The sequence below is a fragment of the Topomyia yanbarensis genome, chromosome 3, assembly GCF_030247195.1.
Source record: "Topomyia yanbarensis strain Yona2022 chromosome 3, ASM3024719v1, whole genome shotgun sequence".
NCBI classification, from domain to species: Eukaryota; Metazoa; Arthropoda; class Insecta; order Diptera; family Culicidae; genus Topomyia; species Topomyia yanbarensis.
Genome location: NC_080672.1, coordinates 30,623,220 through 30,650,972, shown reverse-complemented (window position 1 = coordinate 30,650,972; position 27,753 = coordinate 30,623,220). Strand labels below are relative to the sequence as shown.

The window sequence follows — 27,753 nt, the reverse complement described above, 5'->3', positions numbered from 1 at the left end:
CATATTCGTATAAATTACATTAATATTAGAACATTTTTCAATAAATCGACCCCACCTTCCATGACAAGCAACATTTGTGTTACCATCATTTCCATATTTCTCAAAATATCAATCGTAAATCAAACCCGGCATCCTCAAACCGTCATCAATCAACGCTACGATCGTAACCGTAAGGCAAAAACAAAAGACTTCCATTCGAATATTACCTAACGGGCCCATCATTTAAAATATAGTACCGAATGTTGGTTGCTCCTGCCCCGGGAGGGGACCTACGTAGACAAACAGTGCCAACAAAATGGCATTTATTAATCTGTGCTTGCTCTGCGACGTGCGCACGAGAGCTGCAGGAATGGAAGTAGACAAGACCCATTTGAAAAATTTGCCAAATATAACACCATTAGGATTATTACTAACCGGTTCGTGCACCATATTTCACACATCCAGCACTAACTATCGGCCATCGTTCAAACAGCATTCCATTCGATGGGTTGATGGTGACGGCGACGGCGACGGCGATGGTGGCATCGGGTCTTTCTCTGTGATGGTATGGAAAAATCTGCATCTCCCGCTTCCAGGGATGAAAAATAAAACTTTTTTTTCGGAAAAGTACCCCCAGTTTCAGTGCCAAACTGAAACTGGGAGGGCACACGATCAAGCACCCATAAATAATCGTGGAAAAAGTAATTTGTTTGCTGAATGGCAATGTAAAGTAATTGCAAGCGATCTGTTTTTGCTCTGCCGAGTGGCAGCCAGGGTCTGCGCCGCGCCGTACGTCGGAAGCGCACTCCGATATTGGACCGATGGATAAACATGAACCATATGACGAGTGCCATCGAGAAAAGTGATGATGTGCCGGTGCCGGAGCCGGTGCCGAGGGTGAACACGGAAAGTTCTAACGTTGAAGTTTGGAGAGGACCGGGCGCGTAACAAACGGTTTGTTTTTTTTCACGTGTGTGTGTGATAGAGTGCAGTGGCTCGCTTGAATGCAAAAGCAGACGGCGAACATCCCAGAGGAACGTTAGCCAGGCTGTTGATGGATTGACTCTGTTGGATGCATGAAGGATGTTGAACTATGTTCGGTGCTGTATGTAGTTGTTTTCCGTCGTACATCGGAAAAATATCATGCATTATTGTGACGAAAATCTGTTGATGTGAAAAATAGTTTATACTGACAAAGGGTGGCAAAAAGTTGGGCGTTTATTTTTATTCGCCAATTTTCGATGTGAGTTTTCATTGACAGCGCAATGTGGTTAGATGGATTTAATCTTTTTGGTAGAGTGATCCTGTTTCGGTCTACTGTAAACAAAAGCTGCTTTTAGAATAACTTACAAAGAAGAGTATGACCCAATTTAGATTATACCGCTAAACTAATTTTATATAGCTAATTTGATGAAATAATAAGTTTGATGACAATGAAATGGCTCAGTGCACGTATGTGTTATGAAACTGTGGCTTCAAACTGCGATCCTACACAAAATAAAGCGCCAAAAGTTCAAACCAGCACGCTATCACGGTTCAAGGTAGCACATATTACACACAGAACTCATAAATTATTCAACCAGACAGCTCTAGTGGCAACAACCATCACCAATAAGCAAACATTTCTTCACTCGTACAACTACACTCTACTATTCATCATTTGCTGACCGGTAGTCACAAACTAGCGTTGGCTAGCGATGAACCCCTGCAGCTGTAAATGTAAATGCAACCGCCATCCCAGAACCAGACGAAGATAAGACCCGCTTTCGCCAACTTCCGAAAAGATTTTTCGTGTACGGACAGTAGAAAAAAAAAGAAATCATGAATATTTGTCACACCATGCGGATGTAAGCGAGGAAACATCATCGACGCTTGTTCATTCAAATTGGCTACCATTGCCATATTTCGCGAATCGCTGCTATTAGGTTTTGAACGGTGGGAGCTTTCGCAGTCGCTGCTCGCCTGCCGACACCACCACTGAGGAGCGATTATTTTGCATAAATATTTACAACTCGGTCTGGTGGAAAATTGCTTCCCATCAGCCCATGTTTGTCGTGGAAGAGCGCACTGGAGCTGCTTGCTTTGTTGTGGTCGTTCACCGGAGGTGATCTTCTCTGACTGTATCGCGTAGAAGAGTAACAAGAACAAATTTGTGGTCATCAACTCGAAAGCAGTGGCGTAGTAAGAAAATTTTTCGGGGGGGGGGGGATATGAAATTTTTTTGTACATATATGAAAAAATGTTCAAAAACATTCTGAGCAGGAAAAAAATGTTCAAAAACCAACAACTCAGGGAACGGGTTTGGGTAGTCAAGGTAGGAAAGCTAGCTGTTGGTATAGAATAAATGCTCTTTCCCTACGAGGACAATCTGGGCGGTAAACTTCAGACTGTCTAATTTACTGAGCCCTTCAGTTCCCTTGTGCCATTCAGTACCACTTCCTCGTTGAGCTTCCAACTGGTTCGCGAACTACTCGGTCTAGTGTCCGACGATAGATCTAGCCTATTCCAATGAAAAGTTCCCCGGCGAGAGAAGTTCGAGCCAACCAGCCAGGTGCTGCGGTCAGTTCGGCGATTCCGGTAGAGTAGGGCATCCGGTTTGATGGAGCCCCGGCGTGACTGGTGGTGTATCGTCGCGGTCTACGCGGTCTCGTTCCCGGCGGTGAATCTGACTGTAAGCTGACGGAGAGGTCCCAGACGAAAGAAGTTCTCTCGATACTGATTCCTATTTGGTTTCAGTACCATAACTTCTTGAGCCCTTTGACTCTGTGACCGGTGCCATTTAGCACCGCAACTCCTTTAAGCCATTTAGTTCTCTTCTTCCTTTTCCCCGGCGAGAGAAGTTCTCCCGAGATCGAGCTAAAGCTAGTTCGGCGATTCTGGTGAAGCAGGGTATCCGATGCACTGGTGCGCCGATGACTCGCGACTAGTGGTGTCTCGTCGCTGTCTACTCAGTCTAGTCCCCAGCGGTGAATCTAGCTTACGCTAACGGAGAGTTTCCTGGCCAAAAAAGTTTTCCCAATATCGATTCTTCTTTGGTTTTTGCAATTTTTCTATCAGAACAACGGGTGGGGTGCCGTGGTCAGTCTGGCGAATCCGCATGGAGCGTGACGTCCGGTTCGCTGGTGTTTCGACGACTCATACTCGCTGCTCTGTTGCAGTCTATTCGACCAGTCCTCGGCGTGGATCTAGCTTATACGTGCGGAGAGTTCCCTGGCGGTGATTGCTCTCCCGAAACCGTTGTTCGATGTCCATTCCGCTGTAAGACGGTCATGATATACATCAGCGGTTCTCAACCTTTTTCGTACCACGGACCCCTTAGATATCACACTGGGATGCTGCGGACCCCCACAGATAAACATCAATTTTGTATGCTATCAATATGTTATTTTCAATTTGTTATATTTTTCTTCGCGGACTCCCAGCAATGGTTGAGAATCACTTATCTACATCATATCTCTGTTTACTGCGTTCCACGTCTCTACGTCGCTTGTCATTCTGTAGGCTACATTATCCGGGTTGATGTCCGGTCCTCCCGTTTTAAGTAGCTCCCTGCACGTCAGTTCAAACCTCGGACATTCAAAGACTCTCCTCGGACATTTAAAGACTTCAAACGTCGGACATTCAAAGACGCTCCAGGCACAGTGTTGACGTTGCGTACCCACACCGATGAAGATACTCCTTAAGCAGCCGTGGCTCGGTAGGAGCTGTTTCAGGTGGAAGGTCATCTCACCGTGCTTTCTATTGACCCACGTCGACAGGTTTAGATGAGTCGGTAGGTCCACTTTCCTTTCTCCGTATTATCCTATTCTTTCTGGTACGTCACCATCGAATCGATTCTCATCATCTTCCTCACGTTTCTGACGTTTCATTGATTGTAGCACTTGATATCCTCCGTCAGGGTAATGCAGATGGGGATCATCTCGGCGTCAAGGCATACTGCCTCCGATACGCAATCGCAACTCGTACGACAAGCAGTCGAAGCGTCCTGTTCAGCTTTTCGCGGTTTCACTTGGTTTTCAGCGCCCAAGCAGGAGCCCCATATCGCAGTATCGATGACGAAACATTAGACAAAGACCCGACATTTTGTATGTGTAATCAACGTGGTTGTTTAAGCTCAATCAGTCGTCGATTATCACTCCCAATTGCTTCAGTGCACGCTTCGATGCATTCACATGCCCTTCGATGGTGATCTGTATCCGCTGAACCGCTTTGTAGTTGCTGTCCAACAACACATCCGTCTTGTGGTGAGCTATTTGCAGCTTGACCCGTTCATCCAGCTCTCGATCGCATCTATTGTCTCCGTCACCGACACCTCCATTTCTTCAAGTGTCTCGCTGTTATTGACACATCGTCCACGAAACCAACGATTTTCAACGAGTTCTATCGAAACACTTTTATTTTTTAATACGAGTTTTTCGTGAGAACCACAAAATGACTTTCGTTGGCTTATTACGAAACAGCTTCATTCAGCAAACGAGTCGTTCGCTGTTATATACGAATATCTTTATAATATTTACGAGCACCATTCGTCAAACCGTCCACATCAAAAGAGCAATATGGAGCCATTGTTGGTATTCGTCAGATAATCGTTGTTGTCTGACTATTTAGTAGTCGTATCCATGTCCGCCAGTTGCAGGAAGATTTTCTGAACCTCTTTCGCTTCCAGTTGATTCAGAATCTGGAGCAGTACAGCATCAGTTGAGCCGTCGCGAACTGCTCGTTGATTTTGTATGAATAATTTTGAGTTTTTCTCTGCCGGAGCAATATCGGTGCTGTCAAATATCGATCCTAAAAGATCGAATGCGACCAATGAAATCGTTTGTAATATACATAAACGTTTATTAAAATAAACAAAACATTTCATTTCATTCTCGAAAAATAATGTCGTTATCAACGATAACATTCGTGCAGTGTACATTAAATGTGTAAAATGAAATGAACAAAACTTACTATTTACAATGCACGAAAATACTTCGTTGCAGAAAACGACGAATCAATTCGTGCATTGCATGTTTCATTATATTCACGAATTTATATTATCAGTGCATCGTACATCCCATTCCAAAGTGTTGGGCAGAGCATGGAGCCCTGAGTAACGTCCGCTGCGACACGCTGCGGCATTGGTCTATTCGAGGCTGGATGGCCCGGTGACTTCCCTGACTTTGGCAGCAACATCAGTTTCTGCACCTTCCTCATTTCGGGGATTACCATCATCTAAAGACTTCAGCAGTAGCATCCTGAACATGTCCGGATATACCAGGATCGCAGCTTTCAGCGCCACGGTTGGTATTCCATCCGGACCGGGGGGTTTCTTTGATTTTAGTCACATCGACGCGTCTTTGAGCTCGTCGTTAGTCACTTGCCACTCGACTGTGTTACCTCCTTCTTCTTCGCCGTACGGTGTCGGTGACCAGGTAGTTGAATCGTGATTCGGGAAGAGACCCTCAACGATTATCTTTAGCTTACACGGGCATATTTCAGCTGGTGTCGACGGACCCTCGTCTTCGTCATGATGACTCAGTACGCGTCCCCCAGGGATTGGCGTTTATTTCTCAGCACAACTACTTATGGCAATTGGCTTGCTAAGCTTGATCTTCCGTTTTAAAGAATCCCTAGCTTCTAGATATGTCGCTTGCACTCCTTTCTCACTCTCCATCTTGCGCTCTGAGTCCGCCTTCTGGCTCTAAGACAAGCAGCGTGTAACGTACTGAGTAACTAGTAAGCTGCACGCCGTCTACTGCATCGCCCTAGTTTTCGTGACATTGTAACGTCACAAGCCGTCACAATCCTTCTTGTTAGCCGTTAGCCGTATCAACATACTTGATTCCCTTGTTCGCCGAAGTAACTCAACAAAGAGGTTTTCGTTAAAGGCTTTCGTCTTCCACTTTAGCTTGTCGCCCGTCCTTCTTCGTGCTGCAGCAGGGTTCCATTGGCCGATGCGGTAGCGAATCGCCTGGTGGTATCTATGGAGATACTTCTCTTACACTCTCCATTCCATGTTCGCCGTCAGTCAAGGACTACAAATTGTGACGAAATTTCTCTCGGTACCGATATCCATTTCGTGAACCATTAAGCTCCTAGCTCCTCGCTTCGCCGCGATCTACTCGTTATAGTCTTTGGCGGTTGAGCTAGCCTCCACAACGTGCCGACAGGTAGGTGTCGAGTCTGCAGCCAATTTTCACTACAAGGAAATATTTTCACAAAATAACTTTTGCAAAGGAAACTTTGAGAGTTTCATTTAAAATATTAGGCATTTTTTTATTTAACATATTCAATTTTTTCAAATTTCCCCAAAATATTTCGGAGGGGGGGGGTTTCGTCCCCGAAACCCCCCCTCCCCCCGCTACTACGCCACTGCTAGAAAGTTGAGATTTTTAATAGAATTCAGTTGTTTAAATACCTTCAAACGGATAAAATGTCAAAATTCATTGAAAAAATCAGTCGTTAAATGCAAAATGTGATAACTAAAGGACTTTTATCGATTTTTCTATTATCCACAAATAATTTCTGGTAATAAATACTACATACAAATAAATAAAACAATATTCATGCAATATTGAAAAAAATTGTGATTAATAGTTTTAACTATGTTTTGAAACAACTTAAACAACAGCTTTGTGACGGCTACATATCAGAACATGTAACGTAGACAAAGGGGAACCAAGAATAAGCTTCTTCGGTGTACGACAAAAAGGTAGTCGATAAAGTAGAGGGAAGCTTCGTCAGGGACACAGCGCGAAAGATCTACAAACGATCAATAACATGACGAAAAAGAGCTTAACGATCCTCACGACAGCGTTTCGGTTTATCAGATTGAATCGCTGTTGAATGTACTTAAAATCTTGTTTTTCTTAGTAATAAACAATAATTCGTAATTTGCAAATATTTGAACATGCCTAATCCAATTCGTTTGATACTGGATTACGTCAATCGTCACAAAAGCCGGTTTAAATTCAAGCAAGGTGATACGCTATCTAATTTGTTGTTCAACGGCGCATTCGAACGTGCGATAGGAAGGACGAAAAATGTCATGAGTAGGAATCTTAGGTGATCCTTCTTGGCGAGAATCGGTACCGCGGTATTATAGATCTTAGTATCGGTAAAATACAGTTATTCGAATATTTTGCAGTAAAAGATATGAGAAATATTTCAGAGTGGAAGTAATTGTACAAAATGATCATCGTAGCCTGGATATTGTTTCGGGAGGGGCTTTAAAATAATTGCATGAATCTTATTTTTCTGACGACTTGAGATAGTCAGTAAAACTGAACGAAGTTTTAGTTCTAAATGAAAACAATTCCAAATCTAAGACAATAAAAACTAAAAATCCTAAAAACATGTTCATTGTCACAAGATAGGCTATAGTACATCGACAAATTATTGATGTTGGTTTAGATTTTTATTATTTTTTTCCAAGCTACAATTTACTCTCGTTACAGAAATGGGTATTCTAGAGTTCAAAGTGTTTAAACGCCAGCCGAATATGTCAATCCTTGAAGGCAGAGTTGCACGAAATCATGACTGTCACTTTTTCATCAAAATGTACGTAAAACTTCGGTCACAAATCAAAATGATCGTCTTTTTTCAATTGAAAGAACTTGTGCAACCAAAACTAAGCATAGTGAGTGCCAACAACAGTGACGAGGGAGAGTGAGAAAAAAATGACGGCACACAGCGCAGACAGCAGAGTCAAGTGAGAACACAATGCAAATTCTCCTCTTTCCGTTTTGTCTACCTCGCTAATTCAACCAGCGTAGTTTTTATTCATTGAATTATCACCATATGATTCAATCACTAGCCAATATTTATTGACCCTTCGCACTTGCCTTAAATTCGATCGAAATCAGTAATATACTGATATTTAAACTTGAAAGATATTTATATGCTTTTTGGCCTGGTTTACTGTACTTTTACATCAGATAGAGCACATTTTTTAACTAACCGAACACATCAACATGACAAATAAACTAAAATCTATTTTTTTGATTTCCTTGCATTATAACTCCGCCTACTGCGATTGGGAATAGGTTAGGTTTTCTATCTTCTCTATACTCTAGACTGCGAATAAACAAAAGTCAGTTTCATATTATTAGGGAAGCCCATAGAATACAACACGAATATTATATTATTAATTATTACATTGCTTGAGCATGTTCCAAAGTCTCACATGGAATGAATTTATGAATGCGCGCAATTCTATTACAACTCTTATCCAAACGGCGAAGGAAATTGAAATACAATGTTTCTCGAACAATCTTCGGTTAGCAACCAAATCAATTTTAAATAGGTAATGTATTTGAACTGTAATATTGAATTCAAGACTTGTATCGTGCCGAATTCAAAACTTCCCTTGCCGATAATGCCGAAACTGACTGTCATCGAGAGGTTTCAGTCAAGCTGAAACGAAAACAAGCGAGCAAAAGAGCAAAAAGACAGAACATTTTCCCGCAAAGGCTATGACTGACAGTATATGTTGATGTCTCAGTGTTAGAACTTCCACGGAAAGAGAGTCGAATATGAGTGCTTCCGACCGTGTAGCAAGGTTTTCTGTTCAGGTTACCGAAGCCAACACTACTTGAAGGTGCTAGAAATGTCCATAAAATGTTTAAACGAAGAAAATGTCCAAATTTGGACTAAATCTTCTGATTTAGCAAGCGATTTGTAGATGCGGAAAAACGGTTCAACTTCTGTTTACTTGCTCTGGCGACTCCAACTACTACCAGTTCGATGGTATCAAAAAGTTTTTGATACATTCTAGTTAAATGATACTTACTATTTGATCAATAGGATAAAAAGGTATATTTCAACGATCTAATCAACTAAACTGCCTATAATTTCTTCCGACACATGGAAGGGAATGCATCGTACTCACTTTCCTTTGCGGAAGACTTTCTATGACTATTTCGGTTACACTTCCTAAGTAAAATAGTCACTTCGTTAAAAGAATACATTTACACTAATCCGTTCAGTAATTGGTTTGTTAAATAAAAAAAAATTGCTTTAATTTTTTCAACAATCACCACAAAGACTGCGAGACGTTCGACTACTTGAACAAAGCTGTAGTGTCTGTTTGATCACAGGATCATTTTACCACAATGTGAAAAACAGTTTCAATTAAAGCTGTCGCACCTAACGCATCAATGTCCTACGTATAACGACGACGAAAGAGTCTTTCGAAAATGAAAGGATTTGAGCGCAATTCCAAAAGCACATTAGTTGAATTTATAGAAAAGATAATGCTTTTGAGTCGATTTCAATTGATTGTCTCTTTTCTGTGTGGTTTTAATCGTTTCTCTCATTTTATTCCATAACGAACAAAAATAAAACAAAACAGTGTCATTTTCTGAAAACATTAAATCGAAACAATAATCCTAACTTATAGACTCAACTAGTTACAACATTTTAGTCGCTCTCCATGATTGTCTACTGATCTTAATTGGAAACCATAGAAAGCGACTAAAATTCTGCCTTTGTTAGAAACATAATGTTCCTTATAAATGAACGGGTGACTGATATGTGATTTAGCATCATTTGACATCCTATGGAAAGTTAAAAAACAACGACAATTAGTCCTACCACTACTGTCTCCATATCAGTAAACTTAGAAATATACGAGTGTATACAATTCGTGGGTATAAGAACCTCTCGGTAAAACTACTGTTTTGCATACAGTTTGGCTAGTTTACTTTTACGGATTGTTTATTGTTCGATTGTTAAATATATAAAGTTTTTTCCCAAATTAAGAGTACGGAACGCATTTTCCGCATAAAAATGAAATTGAGTGCCAAATATTTTATTTGATTTGGTTCAATGCGTTAGGTAAAGGGAACAGTGGGTCTTTTATAAATTGCCATAGTGTAAACAATAAAAATAATAAAAAGTCCATGTTTGTCCAACATATCTCACGCCAGCGATTAACGATTGCGTGTGCAGACTTGTTTACAAGGCTGGAAAATATTTTGTCTAACCAACAGTGTCTCGATGGTTATACTTTTCTATCTCGTACACTTCCGTGTCATCATCGTGGTTACTGCCATGGTCATGTACGCGAAAATCTGATTTCATCCTTGATTCATACCCTTGCGGGACACGAGTGTGGACTTCTTCAATGATGGTGCTGGCTGTTAATTTTGAGATACTTGATGGAGCTTGCCGTAAATATTACCTAACAGTAGCAATAAATTTGGCTATTGTTTATAGTTCAGGTAATGGTATTGGAGACTACGAATATGGAAAGATGTAATGTGTGTAGTGATACTATCCCGTTATGTTTGTACCTGCTGGGTCAGGTAGGAGGTAATCCACCTAGATTCTCACCACAAAAACATCATTTGAAATTCGAAGAATTACTTCCTAGATTTATAATGAATTCCATTTATTCCAAATGTAATATGAATTTTTTAATGGCAAGTAAGTGGTATCAGATCATGTAGCCGAACATTGATTTTCTCATCGTCCATAAATATGAGGATCAACTAGGTGCTACAAGTTATTATTCAAAATGACTAGTTTCGCCGGGGCTAATTTGTTGAACGGTATCAGCACTGAATGCCTGCCATGGTAGAACTCGATAAAGGTGATCTTTCTTGGGTCAAGTGTAACTTAGGCCAAGTGTAACTCTTCTACTGTGTATCCCGGTAAAGCTCAGTAGCAAGAGCCCCTTTGAACTGGGTCTCAGGGTCGGCTTACTACTGGGTAATCGGAGGGGTTTCGCGGACAACTGTGCAGGGTACTATAACTTGACTAAAATGGGTTTGTTGAATGAGCAAATTGAAAATGAAATCTAAACATAAAAAACTTGTTTAATTTAAATGAATTTTACTTTTACTACATCCCTGTTTATTTAAACTATAGCTTGTGTGTGAGTGTGTATGTGGGTTGTGGGTTTATACCGGTACGTACCGCTGTTGTTGCTGGGGTTCAGGGCCGTCCTGCGAGCGCTCGCGTGGCTACTGCTGACGATGATGGGGTTGGGGAACTGGTGACAATGGTGACTACTTTATTTCGCTGGTGGGTTTGGCGGGTTCTTGCTGGCTTAGCTGAATATCAATGGCGGCTGCTGGCGTCTACCCTCATTGACATGTATCGACAGACCCAGGACGACACCGGAGTGACCGTGCCGAGAGGGGTAAGTCCACCGTAACGGTTATGGCCCAAGGCCAGAGGACGATCGCTGGTCTTTTACGGGTTAGACGTAGCGAGCATCCAGGGCTCGCTAGGCCGAATCGTGTGCTGCCGGGTGAGGATGCTTGCGTCACCCAAGGTACGGGAAATTATATAAAAATCCATTCGGGCCCAAGGAAGATCACCTAATGTCCCGGTTCGAAATGTACTTGCAATTTTGGGTGAATATAAAGGAGCTGTAAAACTCTCCTAGTTTCATTATAAAAAAATAATGACATTCAAAATGTAAAACAAAGAAATTGGCACCTGTTGCGGCTCACACTCAAACTCCATATCCGAAATACACATAAAAAACCGCGAGCACCTACCCTGAAAGCATGCCATAATCACCCTCCGGATCAGCATCAATTCTTCTGACCAGCACCACTCAAAGGTCGATCATACACTTAAGGCATTCAATCCAAGCCGATCGATATTCGGCACCACAAATGAACACAAGACGGTTGCCATAAAATTCATCCCAACCTAGTGCACATGAGAACGAAGGCGATAGCCGTAGACAGGTAGAAGAAAAGAAATGGCAATAGGAATGACACCAATAGCTTAGTGTGCACGGCTACGGCAAATAAAGCTGGCCTTTGTTGTCCAGTGCGCACCAATAATTTAACAATGCCCATTTTTGAGCATTATCAGAGGATTAGGCTGTTTATCATACACAATAGGGCGACACAATTTGCACACCGCACTCAACTACTTGCGGAGAGTATAAATAGGGAACAGTAAAGGGAGGAAATTTCAGTACGAATCAATAACTCATCTGGATAACATACCCGCAACTTTTAATTCGATCTTAGGAACAGTAGTTCCCCGCGAAACCGAAATAACACTAACGGAACAGGAAAGTTCCCCGCGAAAACAACACCTTTAAGCTAACGCAAACATGCCTGAACTGAATAAAAAAACAACAATATTTGAAATTACTAATGTACACCCCCAACCGTCGTTCCAAATCATAAAAAATGACACTGTCCAAATTTGGACGAAATCGGTTAACTCTAACCTTTCCCTTCAAGAGCTTGAAATGGTATGGTATTTTTGGCCAAAATATATGGGTGCATACATTACGCAATTAACAAACTCGCGTTCTGCACAAAAGTTTACCGATTCCTTCCTGTACCTATAATTCCTATTCCTTATTACTAGAAATTTGAATACGAAAAAGAAGGCGTTACCAAATCTCAACTCACCAAATGAAGGAAGATCAATTCCAATGTGTCAATTCTATAACAAGAAGTTACACTACGGAAAACCATATACAAAAACCTCGAATGTAACTACATTCGCACGACAGACCCCCACGTCACGGAGGACAACGCAGCTAATGCATTGCCGCCAAGAAAAAGAAATCAGAAAGTTCACCATCACGCAGCAGCAAGTTTCGTCAACAAGACCCAACAGAGAGGCAGTGACTTTGTGTTATTTTTGCCTTTCTCATATAGAAAGGTTATGCAATCACTCTGAAAAACGTCAACCTAATCCCGGCCCGGAGGGCCGAGTGTCATATCCCATTCGACTCAGTTCGTCGAGATCGGAAAAAGTCTGTATGTGTGTGTATGTATGTATGTATGTGTGTGTATGTGTGTGTATGTGTGTGTATGTGTGTGTATGTGTGTGTATGTGTGTATGTGTGTGTATGTATGTGCGTATGTGTCAAATAATGTCACTCATTTTTCTCAGAGATGGCTGGACCGATTTGCCCAAACTTAGTCTCAAATGAAAGGTGCAACCTTCCCATCGGCTGCTATCCATCCTATAAACTATAGGAAAAATTAAAAATAGAATTTTTATTTTTGATGCTAAATGTGTTCAAGGTGCATGAAACGTCGAGATGCAAACTCGAAAAAAAATTTGACGACGATTCAGTTTTTTGGATTTTGGCACATTTTTGCCTTTCTCATATAGAAAGGTTATGCAATCACTCTGAAAAACGTCAACCTAATCCCGGCCAAATTTTTTTTTCGACTCGCATAGGGTTTCTGGATTTTAACAGGAGCGTAGTTGATGGATTACGGAGAGGGGTTACACCCCCCCTCTACTGTTCGCTCCCCTCCTTTAAAAATCTCCTTAAATCACCCCTCAGGCCACCACCCCATCCAGCCCTCATACCCCTCCCTTTCAACCCCATCATCTTTAAACCACCACTATATCACAAAGCATACCAATTTAAGCTGGGGAGTCGTTCGTTCGTGGGACTTTCGCCCTCCTCACATACCCACCCCCGCATGACAAAATGAGTTAGCAAGCAGATAACATTGATCTAATGCTGATTAGGCTAATGGAGTATGATATTTTTTTTGTTTCAAGTGTTTCACCGTCGACACGTAGCTCATCAAGTTAGTGGCTGGCATGCCATTGTGTATAAGTGCAATGTTTATTTGTTTATTTGTTGTACCGTCACCAACAGACCCCTTGGCCCCAATGGTGGTTACTTAAACTAATTACATTTCAGAATACGAATTATTTTAGTTTTTATCGAATTCCTTGTCAGGTTGAAGTCAAACGCCGTCGCCACACTGTTAAACACACGCTGGAGTCCGGTAACAGCGCCCTGGCGCCCATAGTTAGTTCTCCTGAATGGGACTCGCAGAAGAGAGTTATTGCGCAGAGCTCGAACGCGAGCTTGAAGATCGAGGCGTCCGAGGATTGTAGGGCAATCCACCCTGGCAGACAGTAAGTCCGAGACGAACAGGGCTCGAGAGCAGTCCCTCCGGATGCTTAGAGTATCGAGCTGTATTAACTGACAACGGTTTTCGTAGCTCGGCAGCTGAAATCTGTTTTGCCAAGGAAGATGTCGGAGTGCAAAGCGTATGAACCGGCGTTGGATGGCCTCGATTCTGTCGACACCGTTCTGGTAGTAAGGGTTCCAAACAGCAGAACAATATTCCAGTGTTGAGCGAACCAGCGCACAATAGAGAGATTTTAAACAGTATACGTCCTTAAAGTTTTTCGCTATTCGGAAGATGAATCCAAGCTGTCTTGAAGCCTTATCCACAATGGATGATGTAGGGGAGAGAGGGTAACAATGAAACACATTTTTTCTACAATTTAATTTTGATGATAATACATGTTATTTGTGTAATCAAAAGTGATACATAGTGCCACTATGTTGTTAACTAATACATATATTTTTTCCAGCTGGTAAAATTCACGGGAAATAACATTTTTTGGATTATAAACAGTTGGTGGTAAAATGTATCAGTGTGCCCCATGGGTAGGAACTATGAAACACGATGTCGTCTATAGTGAAATATTCTACTTATAAATTTTATTCTTTTGATTTGACAAAGAATGATCCTAACGCTTTGAATTAAAGTTATATTGAGGCGAAAATCGTTTGTTTACGAAAGGATCCACTATATCATCGCGTAACATCGAACCACCATATATGTATATTAGCTACAATCCTGAAATAAGAGATAATTTCTACAAAATTTGTCCAAATTTACTAATTTTGCACTATATGAGTAGTAGTTACTGTGGAAAATCGGTACCCATTAACATTTTGAGACAGACCACAAAAACAAAAAAAATCATTGTTCCCCATACGCCATCGTTTCACAGTTACCCAATGGGTCTATTCATGAAAATTGTGAAATTACACAGAACCATGAGTAGTTACCAAAAAACTTTGTTCGCGGCAAATGTTGAGCATAAAATTTGCTATAAATAGCAATAGACTAAACATTTATTCAATGAATGGTAATTTATAAAGATGGAATAATGTTTATCATTGCAAATTTACTCTGGCTATCACAAAACAAACAAATATCCATTAAAAGAGATAGAGTTATCAGATCTCTTCCAAAACATAGCAACACGTGTAAAGAATTAGAAATTGTGAAATATGAGGGAATGAGACGATTTCGATAATGCATTATGATTTTATTGCGAATGTTTCATAGTTCCTGCTGATCCACTGTCACCCTCTCTCCCCTATGTGGTTTGAACGTTAGTGCCGAATCCATGATGACTCCGAGATCCTTGACGTTAGAGTGTCTTGGAATACTCGAGTCGAAGAGATGGTAGTTAAACTGAATCGGATGGCGTTTCCGCGTGAACGTAACGATTGAGCATTTGCTCGGGTTTAAAACCATTCTGTTTAGATCACACCACGTACTAAAGCTGTCCAATTCCCCCTGAAGAAGCTCGGCATCGGTTTTATCCCGTATTTGTTGAAAAATTTTTATGTCGTCGGCAAAAGAAAGGCGGGGTCCTTGTAATTTGATGTTGACGTCATTAAAGTAGAGGAGGAATATCACTGGACCGAGATGGCTTCCTTGTGGGATGCCGGATGTAGCGAAGAATGGTGTAGATAGACAGTCCTTAATGCTGATTTGGAGTTGCCTTCCATCGAGGTAGGAACGAAACCAGCGCAGAAGTTGTCCATGAATACCGAGTTTGTCCAGCTTCGCTATTGCGATATCATGATTGATTTTGTCGAAGGCCGCAGATAGATCCATGTAAATAGCATCGGTTTGCAATCCGTCAGCGAATCCATCCATTGCATATGTTGTGAACGAGAGCAGGTTAGTCGTTGTCGATCGTTTAGGCATAAATCCGTGTTGATCGTCTGCAATGTAGTGTTTGCAGTGAAAGAAAAGAGGGTCTAAGACAACCAGCTCGAATAGTTTTGATACTGCACTTAAACACGAGATTCCTCGATAATTGTCAATGTTCGATTTGTTTCCTTTTTTGTGAACTGGAAACATGTGCGCTGCTTTCCAGCAGGAAGGGAATGTTCCAGTATTGAGTGATAGCACAAAGACTCGCCGAAGTGGTTCAAGAAGCCCGCTGATGCACTTTTTGACAAAAATCGAAGGAACGCCATCTGGACCCGGGGAACTAGATGCTTTCAGCTTGGAATTTGCTGCAAGAATGGCAGCATTATCGACACAAATTCGGTTGATGGTTCGTCCTAGAGAAGGAGTTAGATTTGAAGCGGCAGCGACTTGTTGTGGGGAAAGGTTCTCGTCGGAAAAAACGCTTGAAAATTTGTCGGAAAACAATTGGCAAATTTCCTTAGTGTCGGTGCCTAAAACTCCATTTAATGACATACAAGATGGTAACCCGGATTCTTTTCGCTGCTCGTTCACATATTTCCAAAACGACTTGGGCTTGGATTTCAGTTGACGTTCGACGTTTCGCTGATATCTAAAACAGGCACGTCTGCTTTGCTGTTTGTATTCGTGGTTGAGTTGAAAGTAGTGGTTTCGTAATGCAAGTGTCTTATGCTTCGAGAACTTTTTAAATGCGGCTCGTTTGGCAGTTTTTAATCGTCTAAGCACTGTTGATTGCCAGGGAGGGTGTTGATTTGTGCTGACTGTTCGTTTTGGCACATGACGGTCGATTAGGTAGTTAAGAATATTAGAAAACGTCATCGCTGCTTCGTTCGCGTCATCATTGTTAAGATTTTCGTCCCAGTTTATATCCAACAGCGTGCTAACGATGCTGTCGTAGTCAGCGTTTTTAAAATCGTAGACGATAGAGCTTGAGACGTCTTCAAAACTCACTCCTAGGTTACCAGCGAGTACAAGATGTAGTGGGGGATGATGGCGCACATGCTGGACTAAAGGTGTCGGAGCGGCGCAGCAGTACGGAGCGTAGTCCCGGGCACTTACAAAGCAGAGGTCCAATGTACGTCCGTTCTCGTTGATGATATTATTAATTTGCCGAAGAGTTGCGCTACTGTAGTTGTCCAAGATACAACTGGCATTGTTGATAAGCACAGATTTTTCGATATCCAATCGTAGAAATCCATTACTTGCTGGGCACCAGGTCAAGCCACGTAAGTTAAAGTCGCCCAGTATAACAATATCATCAGATGGGGCAGCGATCGAGGTGATGAAAGAAACGGCGGAAAGATGTACATCGATCAGGCTGTAATCACGAATTCGGTCAGGTGGAAAATACACGACACACAGGAAGAGATTGCGATCGGCAAGTTTCACTGATATCCACACTTGCTCGGAGCTCTCCCACCGCTCATCGTTGATCACTCGGGCTTTTATACCATGGCGAACGGCGATGAGTACACCACCACCTGATGTCTTGCGGCTGTTGAGGGCATTGCGATCACAGCGGAAGGCATCAAATGTTGAACCAAACACCTGGTGAGACAGAGTACGGTTGTTGAGCCACGTCTCGGTTAAGGCGATGACGTCATAACAGCAGCCCGTGGTCGCGAGCAAATAGCTGTCCGTTGATGAATTTAAGCCACCAACATTCTGGTAGTAAATCTCGATGTTATTGGATGACGGATCAGGTTCTGTAGAGGGCGAATCAACTGCATCGCGCTCCAGAATGCAGCGATCATCATCGGCGACAGAAATAGTTGACATCTCGTCACAAGATGTTAGAGCAAAAGGCAAATTACTGGAAGCGAAGAATAAATCAGCGCTTGAAGTGTTCGGATCAGATGTATACTTGCCATTTGTGGCGGGTTGGAAGACCCTTTCACCCATCCCACACACAGGACCGGGACGACTGATGATCGCTGGCTGCAATTGCTCGACTGTGGCGGGGGGCTCGAGGGCTTCCATAGTGCCAACTGCGGTGCGTCCCAGTATGCGTTGAACCCCGATGGAGCGATGCGGAGAGCAGGAACGGGACGGTAGTAGCTTACGGCGAATGTTGGACGATGAACTAGAAGCGTGAATCGGTTTAACCGTTGTATCGTTACAATTTGTATAATACTTGCCGAGAAAGGCGGCTTGGAAGACCCCTTCTCCACCCACACATACAGGACCGGGACGACTGCTGAACGCTGGCTGCAAGGGCTCGACTGTAGCGGGGGGATCGAGGGCTTCCATTGTACCAACTGCATTGCGTCCCAGTATGCGATCAGCGTCGACACTCCTTCACAATGGCGGTGTAGCTTGGTATAGTGGCATTGCCAATCGTTGCGGAGTCCTCTGTAGGGTTGATGGGCCGGGTTGACTTAGCGGAATACATGCGGCTTCCGAAGGCGTAGGAAAATCAGTCGGTGGGCACCAAATGTTCTGGGTACGGCTATCCTCAAATTCCCTGAACAATATGCCTTGCGGCCATGTGTCAGGGTTAAGAGCTGCTTCACGGTACTTTGGGTGAACTCCAGCTTTGAAAGATATGAAGTTCAGAGTACTGACGTCTATGCCTTTTTTAACAAGCGGAATGACCTTTATTTCCTCGTTGCAGTTTAGCCCTTCTTTGGACATTTTTTCGACTGTCTCCTTGCTAACGCTGGGATGAAAGCGGGAAAGATACATCCAGAGCAACGGAGTGGGAGGAGGAACCGTGAGAATGTTCCTATTATCGACTAGCTTTCGACCGCCGACAAGAATACTGCTCGGATCAGGACCATCCTCGCGACGACGTTTCTGAGGTGGTCGAGATGTACCGGAATTTGGCCGGACTGGAGTGGCTGTTGAACCCTTTCTGGCGAGGTGCGAAATTTGCTGGTTATTTTTTGATAACTCTGCCTTTAGTTCAGCACAGACGTCATCCGTTTTCCCAGCGATAGCAGCGATAACACATCCAAGCGAGGAAACGGTGTCGCGAAAGCGAGCAAACTTCATCAACTTGACACATTCATTGCACATCCAAAATAAATTTGGATTTTCGGCAAGTTTTTTCAAGAACGGCTTGTTGAGTTGTTTACCGCACTGCATATGCACCACATTTTTGCAAAATCCCATGCACTCGATAAAGTCATCGTCCGATTTGACGGTTTTCGCGCAGTGATCGCATGCACTTGTCATAATGCCGATTTTCTACCCGCCCTAGATCCGACTTTTCGTTTTCGTCTCACTGTGCGCCAAGTTATGGTGGGAAATACTTTCCTCTACTCGCGTGCAGATGGCGAAATGAGCGCGTGAATTTTTTGTGGGTAATTACACACAGGTCCGGTGATGTAAACAATCTCGATTTTCACTGGACTTTTTCACGACACAAAACAAAATTTGTAGAAAACACTTTAAAACTTCACAATACCAAGGGCGCAAACAAAATTTAAGATCGACTGATACGATAAACGACGATTAAACGGCACAAATCACGTCAAATATTAAAAAAATAACTGGAGCGATCAACACAAACAACTAATCGGTGAAAATACACTGAACCAAAAAATGTGTACTAAGAATGTAATGGACATTTCCACGATTATGTTGAACATAAAAAGCCTCCGTGCCATAGTTTAGAGAAATGAGAAAGGCACAATTGCACCGCTAGGTGGATTAAAACAGGTTTTTCTTTCATTTTTGCATCTTGTAAAATTATGAACGAACCACGGTTCAGTTATGCTAACGCATTGAGCCATGTCAAATAAATATGAAAAAAATGAAACCAAATCCGTAAATCCGTAGCTCTTATCAACATTAACTAAATCATAAACAACCGTAGTTGCTACTCAGACAACAACGCATGCCTGGTTCTGACGTCAGATCATCTCTCTTCATAACGAACACGAAAAAGAATGAAATACAATGCTTACGTCTTCGATAATCGAAATATATCGTTTTTTTCCAAAGCTACGTTCTCACGAATAACATAGAAATGTGAAATAGCCGAATCCAATACTAATTTCTCAAATTCCATAGGTTTACAAACATTTCACTGAATTTACATAAATGTAATACCTACCTACACCTAAAACTTCTAAAACTTCTACCGAAGAAAACAGTTAACAATAAAGCCGATAGCGGTAAGACCATTTCTTTAGTGACATCGAAACTGTCAGAACCATTAAATATACCCATTGAAAAATCCTCTCTTCACAATTTTCATTCCCAAAAATAATTACCTCCAATGAAGCATCTCCACCGTCATTCGGAGTAATGGGCCAGGTCCTGTCTCTTTCGCCCAGTTACCCACGTCGTAAAGGCTCAAACCATCAGCCATGCTTCGAAACGAGGAAGCCGCATTATCTCCGTACGAGCTACGAGCAGCTGCCAAGCCGTGTGGGCCAGGTTATCCCCGGAATTGAAGCTGAAAATGCTATAGCTGCCTTGCTTGTGAAAAGCTGACTGTGCCACCGAAATGAGATCATGTTCTCAATTTAACTTTTCGCTTGTCCGGTCAGTTTTTCATCTCATCCACGTGCAGGGTGGGATGCAGTGGTTAGTTGGTTTTCCTTCTTACTCCCCAGCTTTAGCTAGATTCAGATTGCACCGTTTATTTTTGCCCTGCAGCGATAGCTGGACCTGCCGGTCCACAAGCAGGTTTCGGTTTTAATATCAATACTAAACCACTAGGTGAAGTTCAACCAGTTTCATCCGATTTGAGGAAAAAATTGAAATTGATTCCGATGGACATTAGGATAGATAGTTCATCCTGTGTAGTCCGAAATTACATTTGCAAAATTCATGCTGCCCGTTTTAGGTTTCCCACTTTTGGAGAAATTCAGCTCCAATATGATAATCGAACCGACAAATTACATCCACCCGGTGAGCAGCTTTTGCTATCGATTCGTGTGGATGCTCGGTACCAGGAGATGACTAATCGAGAGATTGCGAGGAGGATGATAAAACTAGAATACCCGGGCATACCCGGGTAAAAGGATCACCTAATAGGACGCCTATACTGTTCCATGTATGACCACCACTTGTAATAAAAACTGCCAGCAACGGGTGTAGGTAGTTGGAGTGGAAAAATGATTGCGCTGGTTGAGTTTCCCTGGCGAAACGAGCCGCAGCCATCCGTTCGACGGCGGCCTTCCAATGTCGTAAAATTTGAGAGAACCGTTTTTCAACTGCCGTAAAATTTTATTTCGTAGGTGATTTCCGTGAATACCCATATGAGAAGGGGCTATTAAATTTAACGACTGCCGGTCACCCGGAGCTTCAAGATGCAACTGATGCGCTGTTTCCGTCTGCGATGAGAACCGAAAAACCGGCGAACTTTGATGATCTTGCGGCAGCTCCCGAGAGCGACCGGCTATCGGAAGGATGCTGTACAATCGTATAATTAAAACAATCTGAAAGTTTTCTCATCTCGTGGAGAAAATAACAAAGGAAGATTAACTTACTGGTGGACTAGCCTGGCCGCAAAAGTATACCTGTAAGTAGGAAAGAAAACATCGATTAAAGCTTTCTACTGTAAAATTTGAAAACTTATTCATATGATTTCAATAAACTTCAGCATCCCTTCAACCGGAAACCCAGGGCGAGTGGGTTAATTTATGACATCCTCAAAGCCAACCATATCTTCTGTAATAATTTGTCAAGAATCCCATAAATCTGATCCCCATGCCAAGATGGCTGGTTGTCGTTTTGCTTCCACCCATACCCCAGCAGGGCCCCATTCGTGAATCCTCATTCATTTTCCACTATCTGATGGTAGTCATTCGTCCTGGCTGCTGCCGTCATCGTCGTCGTTCTCGTCCTCATCATCATCGTCGTCGTCGTCGTCATCGTCGATGGAATGTGGACGGGCAAATTTCCTCCATCACTTTTCGGTGGGAACTAATTTTCTTCATCTCTGCAGTGTAATTGTCTTCTGATCCGCTTTTGATTTCCCCCGGCAAAGCCCATCAAAGCGGGATTCTTTTGTTTAGTGCGCTCTGCCGCGGCGGTCCGGTCGGTGATTAATGCAAAATCTTGATTCGCCATCTAGGTCAGGTCGTTTGGAAATTGGCTGCTGCCGTACACCGGGAGATAATGCTTTGACAAATTGTTAATGATCATTAGCTTGTATATATTTCAGGATGAGATACTACGCCAATGTGCGCTGTAGAGTTTGTTGCTTTCAGAATAGGATTAAGTAAAGTGGTGCTCAAATCGACTAATTTGCACAAATTTTGCAAATTCAAATAGTAATAGAAAACTAGTTTAAAGACTTTTTGGTGACAAATCTTACTTAGATTTTGGGGATTATGTTGTAAAAAACAGAGGTTTTCTTCACAAATGTTATTAACCTATTAGAAATATTATAACAAGGACCTGTTATTGAAATGAGTTTGAATATGTCGCAAAATAATCCGAATATATTCGTAGGAAAACTATATGAAATAATGGGAGACGCTTAAACTTATGGCGAAATTGTACTTGGGTACAGGTGGCTGCTAGTTCGGTAAGCGCGACGGCATGATTGCACAAGCACGATGTCATCCACAAATTTTGTCATGATTTTAGGAATGAGAAGGCTTTCTGAATATTTGGAGGCTATCTATTCGGCTAAACAGTCCCATTCGTAATCGTAGCGTGTTGTCTTCCTCAGATGTTTCGACGATGTTTTTCAAGGATTCAAAACATTAGAAGAGGAAAGGCATAAATGAGATCTCAGTCATCCTGGTAACAGTCCTGAACGATTTTTCGATGGTCTGTTCAATCTAGAGCATATTTCGCGTTCCACTAAATGTAGTTTGTCGAGTTTAAATAGACATTTTTTTTAAATTTCTTAAAACAAAGATTAAAATCTTTGCGTGAACATTTCCGCTGCAAATTTTAACAGTCACGAAAATATGTAAAAAAAGTTGAAAAGCGACAACAGGTTGACAAAATTTATGTAATTTATTCTGTTTGTATTTCTGGGAAAATCCCTTTTGCGTGATATGACGCAGGATTAGGGGTTTGATGAAATTTCAAGTGAAATTCCTCGAGAGATTCCGCATGAAATTTCACATGAAATTTCACGCGAAATTTCGCCAAAAATTTCATGCGAAATTTCACGTGAAATTTCGGGTGGAATTTGACATGAAAGTAGACGTGGTATTTCACTTAATATTCACAAAGAATGTTATAGAGTTTCTCGTTTAATTTCTTGTGAAATTTTATGTGAAATTCCACGTGAAATTCCAAGTAAGATTCGTAAATGTAACGCAAAATCTCACGCGGAATTTCACGTGAAATTTATGCGAATTTCTATGTAAAATTTAACGCTGAGTTTCACGTGGCATTTCACAAGGAACTTCATGAGGAATATCACGTGGAGTTTTACGTAAAATTCACACAGAATTTCACACGCAGCTTCTCGCGGATTTTCACATGAGATCTCACCTGGAATTTAACATCGACCTTCACTTGAAATTTATCGTGGAGAATCATGGAAGAATTTTACGCAGAATTTCATGCAAAATCTTCTGCGGAATATCACTTAGAATTGCACGCGGAACTTCACACGACATTTCAAGCGGTATTTTATGAGAAATTGGACGAGAAATTTCACGTGGAATTCCGCGTAAATTTCGTTTATACTGTCTAGCTGAACTTCACGTCAAACTTTATGCAAAATATTACATGAAATTTCAAGCTTTGTTTCACAGGTTTCTTTCATAGAGGATTTCACACGAATTTTCATATGGGTAATTTCGCGTGTTTTTTTTTTTTGAAATTTCACGCTAAATTTCACGTGGAATTTCACGCAGAATTTTACGTAAAATTCAACGCCGAATTCCACGTAATTTTACTTTGAAGTACATCTGAAATTATACGCGGAACTTTACGTGAAATTTCACGTGAAATACTCCGCGGTCCTTTACGGTTCTTTCACGCAGAATTTCACATCCAACTTCGCGCGGTATTTCTTGTGAAATTTGACGCGGAACTTGACGTGAATTTTCACGCGAAATTCTATGCGCTATTTCACATAAAATTTAACTTGAAATTTCTAGTTGAATTTCACGTCAAATTTAACGCGGAATTTTACAGGCACGTAGGATTTCACGCGTAATTTGACGCGATGTTTCACGGGGTATTTCATAAGAACTTTAATGCGGACTTTCACGTGAAATTTCACGCGGAAGTCTTCGCAAAATTTCACGTGAAATTAAACTCAGAATTTTACTTGAAATTTCACGCTGTATTTCACGTGAAATTCTTACGACTATTTAAAAGGAAAAAATTCACACAAATTTCACATGAATTGTCAAGCTGAATTTGACGTCAAATTTAACGCAGAATTTCACGTTTTTTTCACAGATTATATCAAGCGGGATTTCACGCGACATTTCTCACTTAATTTTACGTGAATTTCAAGCGGAATTTCACGTGAGAGTTCAAGTTACCAAAAATTTCATGCGAAATGGCACGTTAAATTTCACACCGTATTTCACGTGAGATTTCACGTGAAACTCGCCCTGAATTTCACGTGAAATCTGACGTGGAATTTCACGTGAGAATCACGCGAAATTTCACACGGGCTTTTCCCAGAAATATCACATTAAACTTTACGAAATTTGTGAATTTAACACAAAACTTCACACGGAATCTCACCTGAAATTTCACGCGGAATTTTACGTTTAATTCAACACCGAATTTCACGTGAAATTTAATCTGAATTTCGCGAGGAATTTCATGCGCTATATCACGTAAAATTTCCCGCAAATTTCACTTAAAATGTTAGGCTGTATTCCGCGTCGAATTCACTAAGGAATTTTACACGCTATTTCATGTCGGATTTGACGCGGTGTTTCACGGAGTATTAAGAAATTTCATGCGTAATTCTACGTGAAATTTCGTGCGGATATTCACGTGTAATTTCACGTGAAACTTAACGCGGAACTTTGCGTGAAATTTCACGTTGAATCTCATCGCAGAAATTGGCGGAATTTTAGTGGAATTTCACATAAAATTTGACACTGTGTTTCAGGGGTTATTTCAGGCGGTATTTAACGTCAGATTACACGTGCAATTTCGCGTTGTGTTTCACGTAGAAATCCGCATGAAATTTTGCGTTTTAGAATTCTACGTGAAAGTCCGCGTGGACTTTCACGAGAATTTTCACGTGAAACTTCCAGTGAAATTTGTGAATTTTACGTAAAATTTAACACTGAATTTCACATTAATTTACATCTGGAATTTCACGCGGAGTTTTACGTGAAGCTTCAGAAGGAGCGAAAACGCCCGCGGAATTTCACGCTGAATTCCATACGCTATTTCACGTAAAATTTCACACAACTTTCAATTAAAAAGTCAAGCTGAATTTCACGTCAAATTTAACGCGGAATTTCGCGCGAAATTTCACGTGAGATTTCACGCAAAATTTGACACAGTGTTTCACATTGTATTTCAGGCGGCAATTCAAGCTAAATTTCACGCGTAATTTTACATGAAATTTCATACGGAATTTCCAGTGAAATTTTACGTAAAATTCAGTGCGGAATTCTACGTGAAGTTTCGCGCTGTAAGTCACATAAAATTTTATTCGAGATTTCGAGTGAAATTTGACGGATTGTTTCACATCGAATTCGACGTGAGATTTCACGCAAAGTTTTACATCTAATTTCACGCTGAATTTCATGTGGATTCGATACTGTGTTTTCGAACGCAAAAAGTGAAGTTAATGAATTTGTCTTGTTATTTGGGGTTAATCTATTGCACTAATGACTATATTTTGAGATAGTGCGTGAAAATATGTACGTGGACGGTAAAGACAAAATAATGTGTGAGTTCACTTTAAATTGTAATTTTTTCCAGTGTTGACATACTTGGCCTTAGTATTGAGCATTGCGGTTAGCCATAAGGTAGATGAAAGATGCAATAATAATAAACAGTTAAAAAAGTAATCCACCTAGTGGTGAGATAATAGATTTATCTTATAATTAATATTGATAATGTACTCGTGGAGCGCCGATGGAAACTTTTTTTTTTTGAATCCCAAGATTCTAGAGGAAATTTGACTTACTTTGCAAGATTTTGGATTTATTAAAATCCAAGCTAATACGTCCTATTTGGCAAAGAAAATTGACAAAATGTTTCTATAACGATATAATGTTCAAACCCTGCTTTTCCCTGAAGATGAAGGGATATTTTTTCGAAACGTTGGACTATGAGAAGGCATGCAACAAAAAAGCGAAAACTACAACAACTCCAATTTAATTCAATTCTGACCTGCGCGTTTATATACACTAGAATTAAGAAAAATCCTTGTGAATCTCAGAAAAATATTTGACTTAACTGAGTATTCATCTCATTGATTTGATTCACTTTACTCATTTTATTAAAATTATTTATTCTCTCTATTTTCTTCATTGTAATCATTTTATTCATTGTATTCATTCCATTTATTCTTCTCATTTTATTCATTCTATTGTCGAATAAAATGACTTTTATTTTATTCAATAATAGAATGAATCAAAATAATAAAATGAATAAAATGAATGTTAATTTATTTCATTTTATTCATACATCTATTTTATTTTTTTTTAATCAATTAATTTAATATTTTAATTTTTTGTTAATTTTATTATTTTTTACTGTTAACGCATTTTATTCAGCTTCCTTGTTTTATTAATTTTATTGATTCTGTTTAAATCATTCCTTTTATTGATCTCCTGCACTTTGTTAGTCTGCATCAATTTAATGTATTCTGTTAATTTTATAACTTTTTATGTTGTCTAATTTTCTTCTCAATGACCTAAGTTAATTTGATTAATTTATTCTATCGATTTGATTTACATTAATAATCCTACTCATTTTATGAATTTGGTAGGTTTTCATCTATTTTTTACGTTTATAATTTTTAAATTTCATTTGCTTTATTGATTTTCTATAATTTATTCAGTTTACCCCACCTCTAGTTGGGTACCCACTTCGCATGATTTCTGCAAACAAATGAAGGGTCCAACAGTTATATGTGTAAGAAATGTTTCATCTCACTTTTTGGTGGATTAATTAGTTTTTTTATGTTTAGCTAGGATTTTCACATGAAATAATTCGAAAATTGTGTTTTTAATATGAAGTACGAGTCGAAATTGAAATGGTGGAGCATTGTGCTCCTAAAATAATAGCAAGGGTCGATTGAAAATTGCAATTATTAAAAAGACATTAATTTTAATTTGAAATAAGCAATTTCCAGGTATACCGTCAACTGGCCCTATACATACTGCCAAATTATGACGGCGTAGTGGTGCAAAGCTGGCTGAAATTTTCAAAACTGCAAACTTTATCATCAAAAGTATTTTTTTCTCTCCGATCCAAAATAGTTATATGTGTAACCTTGAAAAATTGTCATTTTAAAATCTCAAAGAATTTTTTTTAAATTCTGAGTTTTGAGTAAAATTGCCTATTCATTACAATTCAACAGCACCGACAAAGCCATAGTTCATATTTCCCACGCTAGTGAAAAAAATATTTGTGTGTTTGGACCACCCTTGTCTATCCTATGTATTTTTTTATTCTGCATATACTAGACTTAAATCCAAAATAGTTGAAATACCCAGTTTCTTAATTTCAAAACATTTTAAGACTTTGGCTCACTTTTATCCCTGGTAGCATCATTTCTTTTATAGGAGTTATATAAGCTTATAGTTGCAGTTGAGCGTTCTCCGAAGCTCAACAACCATGTTCTGTGTTTTCCTATAAACATAATTAGCTGTAAAAACTGTAACCAAACAATTTCCCACCTGTACTATGCATCATCAATTACTGCATCACCGAAACCGCCGCCATTCCCCCCTTGTACATTTAGCGAACAACACGCGAAACAAAGTCTAGAACACTTCCCACTGGAAGTCAATCAATTACCGAGCTAAGTGCACGCGCCTCGTTCAGTCGCCGGGCTGATGTAACGTGCAAGTAATAAATCTAGAAAATTAAGCGGATCATTGGCAAGAATTGACTAAACGCAGAACCAAAGCAAGCGATGCTGTTGCACGGTGGCGCTGGCGGCTGCCAG

The 27,753-nt window shown here is 40.7% G+C and overlaps 1 protein-coding gene across 3 annotated transcripts in view; it reads right to left on the bottom strand.

Moving 5' to 3' along the window:
• The window catches only part of LOC131686697 (uncharacterized), a 1,014,555-nt gene that overhangs the window by 647,972 nt on the left and 338,830 nt on the right, over positions 1–27,753 (bottom strand). The gene's annotated exons all lie outside the window — the stretch shown is intronic.